The following is a 9,527-nucleotide window of genomic DNA, read 5'->3' as shown; positions in this document are numbered from 1 at the left end:
AACTAACAGATATGTCCTGGAGGAAGTGCAGCCAGAATGCTCCTTGGAAGCAAGAATGGCCAGACTTCATCTCACCTATTTTGGTCATATTGTAACAAGGGACCATTCCCTGGAGAAGGATGTCATGCTTGGTAGGGTAGAGGGTTGATGAAAGAGGGGAAGGCCTTCAACGAGATGGATTGACACGGTGGCTGAGACAATGGGCTCAAGTATAGCAGGGATTGTGGGGCTGGCGCAGGATCAGGCAGTGTTTCATTCTGCTGTGCACGGGGTTGCTATGAGTCGGAAACGACTCGACGGCACTTAACAACAACAACAACATACCACAGCTCACATACACTTTGTCTGATGACATTGATTGCAATTTACCACAATTTAACAGCTCCCGTTCTATTTCCTCCCCATAGTTAACCTCTTTCCTATGTCCTTCCCTCCCATGCACTCTTGTCCCCTGAGCTGTCTCCCTGTGCATACACAGTCCTATTTTCCCATGATTGATCTCTAAGGAGTATATCTACCTACTGTAAATTTTCAACTCATATGCCTGTATTTATTTGGCTGGAAGCTACAGGACTGGGTTCAATTACAGACCTGAAGGACAGCTAGGAACCATAGTCTCAGCAGTTACACCAACCTTTATCAGACCAGCAAACATGGTCCTTTTTTTTTTTTTTTTATGATTTTGAGTTTTGTTCCACATTGTTCTCCCACTCTATGCAGGATCTCCTACATAGATCCACTTCCAAGTGGTTGACAGTGGTAGCTGGGCACCTTTTAGTTCTTCTGGTCTCATAGTTGTACAGGCTGAGGATTGCATAGTGTGCTAGTTGCTTGGACTAATGGTTTCCATGTATGTTTGGTTCTCTTCATTTTTCTTTGCTCTGGACGAAGAGAGACCCATTGTTGCATCTAGATGGCCACCTTTGCAAGCTTTTAAGACCTAATTTGGGTGAAAGTTTACAGAGCAAATTGGTTTTCCATTCAGCAGTTCATACACATTCTGTTTTGTGACATTTACTGCAATCCCCACACTGTATCAGAATTCTTCCCACATCCTCCCTGTCCCCACTCCTTTCCTTCCTTCTCATCCGTGTCTGCCTTCCTGGCTCCATTCCTAGGCAAATACAGTCCTCTGGATCTCATAAGCTTGATTGTTCTGATGAGTACGTACCCTCCTAATATTACTGTTCACCTTATAGGCCTGTGTATCATTTGGCTGCCAGTTGAGTCTTGGGGGTTAAGTTCAATTCCTGGCTTGAAGGGTGTCTAAGGGTCGTATCTCAGGGGTTCCACCAGTCTTCATCAGACCCATAAGCCTGGTCTTCTTAATGATTTTAAGTTTTGTTCCATATTTTCCCCACTTTATCTGAGACCTCTCGTTGTGATACCTTTCAGAGCAGTCAACAGTGGTAGCCAGGAACCATGTCGTTCCTCTGGTGTCAAGGTTGTGGAGGCTGGTGTTCACATGGTCCATTAGTCCTTTGGACTAATTATTTCCTGCATCTTTTATTTTCTTCACTCTTCTTTGCTCCAGATGGGGAGAGACCAATAGTCACACCTTAGAGGGCTACTTACAAGATTTTAAAACCTTAGCTGCTGCTCACCAAAATAGGAGGTAAAACATTATCTTTGCGGACTGTGGCATGCCAATTGACCTTAATGTTCCCCAAAAGCACAGTCCTGGGCCTCCATACTCAGCACTCATTCCCTCAAGGTAGGTGGTTATGACTAAGATGTTTTCATATCTTTATCCCCTGTATGCTCTACTACATTCATGGGTATATTTGAAGCACATATAAATAAATACATAGGTAGAGAGAGCCTCTGTCAAACCTATATATATTCATGAGTGTACCCCCATTTGCTTTCCCATCATTATTCAGATTGTCTATTTATGCATCCACTTACAAATTATTGTTATTACTGCTATTGCAGGATTGTGTATATAATAGTAGTCATCTTGGTTACCTTTAACTCTTGTGCATTAAAACGTTATTATTTTCTCTTCTTATAGACAAGGAAAATACACAATGAAAACCAAAACACTTGTAGAATAATTATAGATTATATAAATTTAAAATCATAAGCAAACTATTTTTTCCTTTATACCCATTCTATCTTTATAGTTACATTATATCAATTCATTTTGCCAATTTATTTAAGCAAGAAACAAAGAAAGAAATATCATATTTAGTCTCAACTCATCCTTTGTTTTCAACAATGGTATCCAGTCCATCGTATGGTGTCTAGATTGTAGTCTACATATTTCTTTCCTGAAGGTCTTCCCTCTACTACACTATCTGGCATAGAGTCCATTAGATTTCCCACCAGACCTATAGGAAAGTCATTTACCCACAAAGAGAAATCTGTTCTCTAATCCTCATTTCTTCTCCAAGCCACTTCTCTCTGCTCTCCTAATGCTTTGAATACATCTACTAGATTATATCTGACTTTCCAAATTCCATCAAGGTCCTCATTTGTAAAATGGATATTACAATCATATTTAAGTCATTGAGTTATTATAAATAGTAAATGACAGTGCTTGTCAGGTTCTTATCACTTGGTCTTGTAAATATTTCATATAAACCCAAGTTCCCTCAGCACAGCTTTTTAGTTCTTCAATGTTGTTATTTTTAATGGATGTTGAGTTGACCCCCACCTCATGCCAACTTAATGCACAATGGGATCAAATTATTGTGATACACAGGGTTTTAATTGTCTGACTTTTTGCAAGTAGATCACTAGGTCTGTCTCCCTTCTCTGTCTTGGCCTTGAAGCTCTGCTGAAATCTCTTCAGCGTCATTGTAACATGCAAGCCTACAATGAGAGACAGGTCGTGGCTACACTTGAGAGGCATTAGCCAGTTTTTTAACTCAGGTCTCCCACATGGAAGTAGAGAATGGTATCACTAGTGGGAATTAGACCACACTTACCTTTGTAACCCCAGTGTCTTACTCATTGCCTGACACAAAATGAGCTTTCAAAATAATGAGTGAATATTAATGGTGTGAGTCTGATCACACATATAAATTAAATAAATATTGAAAATTACACAAACTTCTTGAACATAAACATAATTAGACGCTGGTAACTTTTTAAAATTTATGCATTTTTTTCTTTCATTTAAGAAAATACCAAAAGGAAAACAATGTTCACCATAACCACACAGAATGCCACAGATGTCAGGAAATGTACAAGTTAGAATTGTTATAATAAACTCAAGTTCACCCACATTGCACATAATGTCTATTAAGGTACCCTAGTTAATAGTGCAGCTAGTAATCACAAAAATTATATATGTGCAGTGTGGGTAAAGTACAGTTATTATAGAGCTTTACCTCCTGTACTGCTGGACTCTTATTTCTTTGGATAGCACTATTTCAGCACATTAGTAAAGTATATCTACATATATTTCAAGGAAATTCTCTAAGAAAAGGCAATTTATAAATCAGGATGGAGTCTTTTGTAAGGAGACAAATGTTCATTCCATCCATATTCACAGGTCTAGCTCTCTCAGGGATATTCACATCAATCGCTGCCCTCACTGAAGAGTTAGAAGTCTGTTCCATGTGCAAAACCTCAAGACTATTGTTAAAATTCCAGGCAAACTAGAAATTACTAGAGCCAGAAATTACACAATTGCATGCAGACCTCCAAACCAGTGGATCTTCCCAAGAGCACTTTTAATCATTTTAGGAGAAAATAGTTTTAAAAAGCACAAAACTTGGAACTGTGGAGTGTTGGGGAAAAAAAAGATGGACAATGTGACCTTACAAAATGAACATCTTGCCTACGAGTGACCACCTCAGGCAAAGCCTCTAGAAAGCTTTTAAGTCTATAAAGTAGAAAACCTAGAATCATAGATACCAGAAATATGTAGTGCCTTAAATAAAGATCAGTTTTATGTGACAATTATTTTTGGATTTGAATCAGAAAAGTCTGTTTTTAAGCAGTTAGGAACTGTAAGAACCAAGATGTGAATACTCAATCTGACCATCTTAGTTTAAATATGGTATAATAAAAAGTGGCTTAGAATCTCAATAAAACAAATAAAAGAATTCTTTTTTTCTGGAACTAGACAATTTGATTCTAAAGATTATATGGAAAAATAAATACATAAGAATATCCAAATACTATGGAATACTACACAATGATAAAGAATAATAATGAGTCTGTGAAACATCACCTTGATGAATCTGGAGGACATTATGCTAAGTGAAATAAATCAATCACAAATGGACAAATAGTCCATGATACCACTGTTATAAAAAGTCAAACTTAGGTATACACTCAGAAAACAACGTTCTTTGGTGGTTACTTGGGGTGGGAACATCAATGGATGCTGATTTAGAGCATAAACAGCCTCCTGGAGAACATTGCCCCAACCCTTTAAAGTATTGCCACCTAGCTGGCACTGTAATTGTATTTTCAGTAGGCCATCCCATCATTCTATCAAGCCAATTGCCTCAGGACGATGGGGAACATGGTAAGACCAGTGAATTCCATGAGCATAGGCCCGTTGCTGCACTTCATTTGCTGTGATGTGAATCCCTTGATCTGAAGCAATGTTGTGTGGGATACCATGATGGTGGATAAGGTATTCTGTAAGTCTGTAAGCTGCTGGCAGATTGGGCACTCAGCAGTGGCAGTAGACAAACCAGCCTTGGAAGTGGGAATCCATGTTGCTAAGCCCATCCATAACCTCCATCCCCACCACCATGGCCACTTTTTTCATGAGCCCATTGAGCAATGACAGGAGTAGCTGGGGAAAAAGGATGACTGGTTTCCACTGAACGTGTCATTCTATCCACCTGATTGTCAAAGTCCTCCTCTGCCGAGGTCACCTTTTGCTGGGCATTCACATGTGACACAAATATCTTTACTCCTTTGGCCCAGTCAGAGACATATATCCACATACCTCTTCTTCATACATCCTTGTCACCAATTTTCCAATCATTATCCTTCCAAGTCCCAGACCATCCAGCCAAGTCATTAGCCACAGCCCATGAATCCATCTATAATCGCACATCTGGCCATTTTTTATACCATGCAAAGTGAACAGCCATATGCATGGTGTGAAGTTCTGACCAGCAAGAAGATATCCTTTCACCACTGTCCTTCAAGGAGGTCCCAGAAAGGGGCTGCAGCGCTGAGACTGTACACTTTCAAGTGGTGCCTGCATATCACGCAGAACCATCTGTAAACCAGGCATGAGTTTTCTCTTCCTCAGTCAACTTATCAGAAGGAGCTCCTCATGAGGTCATAGGTGCAAACTGGGAGAGGGGAGGTAATGAGTCTAGAGTGGAGACCATAGGCATTTGGGCCACTTCCTCATGCAACTTACTTGTGCCTTCAGGTCCTGCTTGAGCCTGATCTCTGATATAAAACTTCCATTTAATGATGGAGTGCTACTGTGCACGTCCTACTTTATGACTCTGTGGGTCAGACAACACCCAGTTCATGAGGGGCAGCTCAGGCCACTTGGTGACTTGGTCGTAGATGGTTAGGCGTTCAGTCTCTTCTAAAGCCCAATAACAAGCTAAAAGCTGTTTCTCAAAAGGAGGGTAGATATCTGTAGAGGATGGCAGGGCTTTGCTCTAAAATCCCAAGGGTCTGTGTTGCAATTCACCAATAGGGGCCTGCCAAAGACTCTAAACAGCTTCTCTATCTACTACAGACACTTCAAGCACCATTGGATCAGCTGGATCTTATGGCCCAAGTGGCAGAGTAGCCTGCATGGCAGCCTGAACCCCTTGCAGAGCCTTCTGTTGTTCTGGGCCCCACTGAACACTAGCAGCTTTCTGAGTCACCTGATAAATAGGCCGCAGCAACACACCCAAATGAAGGATATGTTGCCTCCAAAATCCAAAGAGGCACACCAGACACTGTGCCCCCTTTTTAGTTGTGGGGGAAGCCAGATACAATAACTTATCCTTCACTTTAGTAGGAATATCTCGACATGCCCCACACCATTGGACCCCTAGAAATTTCACTGAGGTGGAAGGTGCCTTAATTTTTCCAGGTTAATTTCCCAACTGCTAGCACACAAATGTGTCACCAATAAGTCTACAGTCATCAATACTTCTTCCTTACTAGGTCCAATCAGCATAATATCATCAATATAATGGACTAGTGTGATGTCTTGTGGAGGGGAAAGGTGATCAAGATCCCCACAAACTAAATTATGATATAATGCTGGGGAAGCACTGTGAAAGTATCTGTTGGCCTTGCCAGCTGAAGGCAAACTGCTTCTGATAGTCCTTTGAAATTGGTATTGAGAAAAGGCATTGGGCAGATCAATAGCTGCATACCAAGTACCAGGATATGTACTAATTTGCTCAAGCAATGAACCACATCAGGAATAGCAGTTGCAATTAGAGTCACCACCTGATTAAGTTTATGATAATCAACTGTCATTCTCCAAGATCCACCTGTTTTTTGCACAGGCCAAATAGGTGAATTAAATGGGGATGTAGTGGGTATAACCACCCCTGCATCCTTCAAGTCCTTGATGGTGGCAGTAATCTCTGCAACCCCTCCAGGGATGCAGTAGTGCTTTTGATTTACTTTTTTTTTTTTTTAAGGTAGAGGCAGTTCTAATGGCTTCCACTTGGCTTTTCCTACCATAATAGCCCTTACTCCACATGTCAGAGACCCAATGTGGGAATTCTGCCAATTGCTCAGTATATCTATTCCAATTTTGCATTCTGGCACTGGGGAAATCACTACAGAATGGGTTCAGGGACCCACTGGACCCACTGTGAGATGCACCTTAGTTAAAATTCCATCAATAACTTGACCTCCATAGGCCCCCACTCTGACTGATGGGCCACAATGACACTTGGAGTCTCCTAGAATTAGTGTTAGTTCAGAGCCAGTGTCCAGTAAAACCCAAAAAGTCTGATTATTTCCTTTTCCCCAGTAAACAGTCACTCTCGTAAAAGGCCTTAGATCCCATTGGGGAAGGCTAGGAGAAAGATTGACATTATAGATTTTGGGCAAAGTAGTGGGGTCCCTTCACAAAGGGACCTGGCCTCCCCTTGCTTCAAGGGGTTGTGGGTCTGTAAACTGACTCAAGTCTGGGAATTGATTGAGAGGCTGTGACTCTATTCTGGCAATTCAACCTAGGCTGCTGTTCACGTGACCTAGAATTCTTCTGTCTGTACAGATCAAGGAAGCTCTGGTAGCATAGTACCTAAGGCACTTGACTGCTAACCAGAAGGCTGGTGGTTCAAACACACCAGCCACTCCTCCAAAGGAAGACGGGGCAATCTACTTCCATAGTGATACTGCCTCGGAAACCCAAGGAGGGGTCGCTATGAGTCGGGTCCGACTCGACGGCACATAACAGCAACAACAACATACAGATCATGTAAATATTTGGTAGGTTTGCCATGAATTTCACTACTAGGAACACCATGCACAATTAGCCAATGTCATAATTCCACATGAGTCAGAATATTCTGATTACTGTTCTGACTCTGCTGTCCATTATGGTAACCATACCCACTTGCCTTTGTTGATTAACTGCTGTCACTTGGCCCCTACTACAACGAGGTCCAATCAGCCCCATCATAGTTAAGTGTTTTGGTTCAATTAGGGCCCTTCCCACTGTCAAATCCAGCTTACATAAAATAGCAATCACAGTGTCTTCTAGGATACTGGGGCTCCCTTCACAAATTTATTACTCACCATACTGGTAAAAGGCATGTCTTCTGGACTCTCTGTTTCTGGCTATGGGGCTCGCTTGGTCTTAACTTTGATTATAGGTCTAGCAGCAACAATGGGTGGTTGGGGCAGTTCCTGGGAACATTCAGCAATGTCTTCCATGGCCTCTGCCTCAGGCAATGACCCATCAGGAGCAGTTGGGTTAATCCCATCAAACTGACGTGAGGGGATAATGGTTTTATAGTAATCCCTTCAGATGGGAGGGATTCAACAGAATTTACAGGCTCCATATCCTGATCCTTCTGACTATCTGCCCATGTGTGCTCATTTCAGGGTTGTTGTTGTTGTTATGTGCCCTCGAGTCGAACCTGACTCATAGCGACCCCTCCTTGGATTTCTGAGGCACTATCACTACAGACTCGGAAGGAAAGTTGGGCAATCCTACTTCCCTAGAGATACTGCCTCGCAAACCCAAGGAGGGGTCGCTATGAGTCGGGCCGACTCCACGGCAAATAACAACAACAACAACAATCACTACAGAAGTAGATTGTCCCATCTTCCTTCCAGGGAGTGACTGCTGGGTTTGAACCGTCAGCCTTCTGGTTACCAGTCAAGTGCTTTAGGCACTACGCTATCAGAGCTCCTATTCCAGGTTTAGGATCCCATTTTTTCCCAATCAATGCCCTTACATTAACTTCAGACACCACTCTGGGCTGGCAATTTAATTGGCATTGTAATTCAGCCACCCTTACAATAAGACTCTGGGTTTGGTTTTCAGCAATATCAGCTCTGTTACTAGAAGAAATAAGGCTTTCTTTCAGAGCACAACTGGAAACATTGAGGTTTTTTCTACGGTGCTTAAGTTGTGACTCAGCAGCCCTGAGCTCATCTCACTCTTTCACCACTTTGTCTAATGTAATTAGAACCAACCAACCAGCTTCCTTATACTCCTCATGCTGACAAAATTGTAGAAAAGTATCAAATATGCAATCACCCAGACCGTCACTTCTCAAAAGCACTTGATCTATTGGTGGTGCTATTTGCATATTAATGTTGTCACCTCTCACCACAGATTAGCAGGCCCCTCTTTACTAAAGGAGGCAGGGTCATCAGTGCCTTTACAATTAACCAAATTGGAGAACCATTTTAGGAAGCCTATCCTTATGATTTGGTCTCTCTAGAACCACTCTCAGTACCAAATGTGTTAGACTGAGTTCTCTGGAGATTCAAAACCAGTAAAGCTTAGAGAGAGAGATCTTAGGAAAATGGCTCACACATTTACAAAAGCTGGCAAGACCCAAGTTCTTGGATCAAACATCAAGCTGCAGGCTTTTTCCAATTCATGAAGCTGCAGGGGCTGACGAGCTCAAGGCTGGCAGGCAGTATATTGGCTGTTGATGCCAATGAATGACAAATCAAAGCTCTCCAGGCTGAACGGTGAATTATTCACTCACAGACAGTTGTAGGCAACACAACAGAATCCCAATACACAGAAGAGTGTCTCTTTTCCCAGGATGTCCATATATATACCGGAAGCAGGCCACATCCCTAGGGAAACTCCCTTTCAATGGATTGGCTGCTTATAACATATACATCTGATCCCATCATTGGAACAACCCATACCACAATTCCTTAAACCACACAGAATTGTGGTCCAGTCAAGTTGACACACAGTTCCAACTATGCCAATTTCTTTATTTCTATTTCAGCAATATTTTTGCTGCTGTGTTGTTGTTGTTGTTGTTAAGTGCCATAAAGTCGTTTCCAACTCATAGCAACCCCATGCACAGCAGAACAAAACACTGCCCGATCCCACGCCAGCCCCACAATCCCTGCTATACTTGAGCCCATCATCGCAG

This window comes from Orycteropus afer, unplaced genomic scaffold (genome assembly GCF_000298275.1).
Source record: "Orycteropus afer afer isolate SDZICR_OR568_19922 unplaced genomic scaffold, OryAfe1.0 scaffold00185, whole genome shotgun sequence".
NCBI classification, from domain to species: domain Eukaryota; kingdom Metazoa; phylum Chordata; class Mammalia; order Tubulidentata; family Orycteropodidae; genus Orycteropus; species Orycteropus afer.
The sequence above is the reverse complement of the archived record's forward strand: the minus strand, read 5'-3'. Positions refer to the sequence as shown.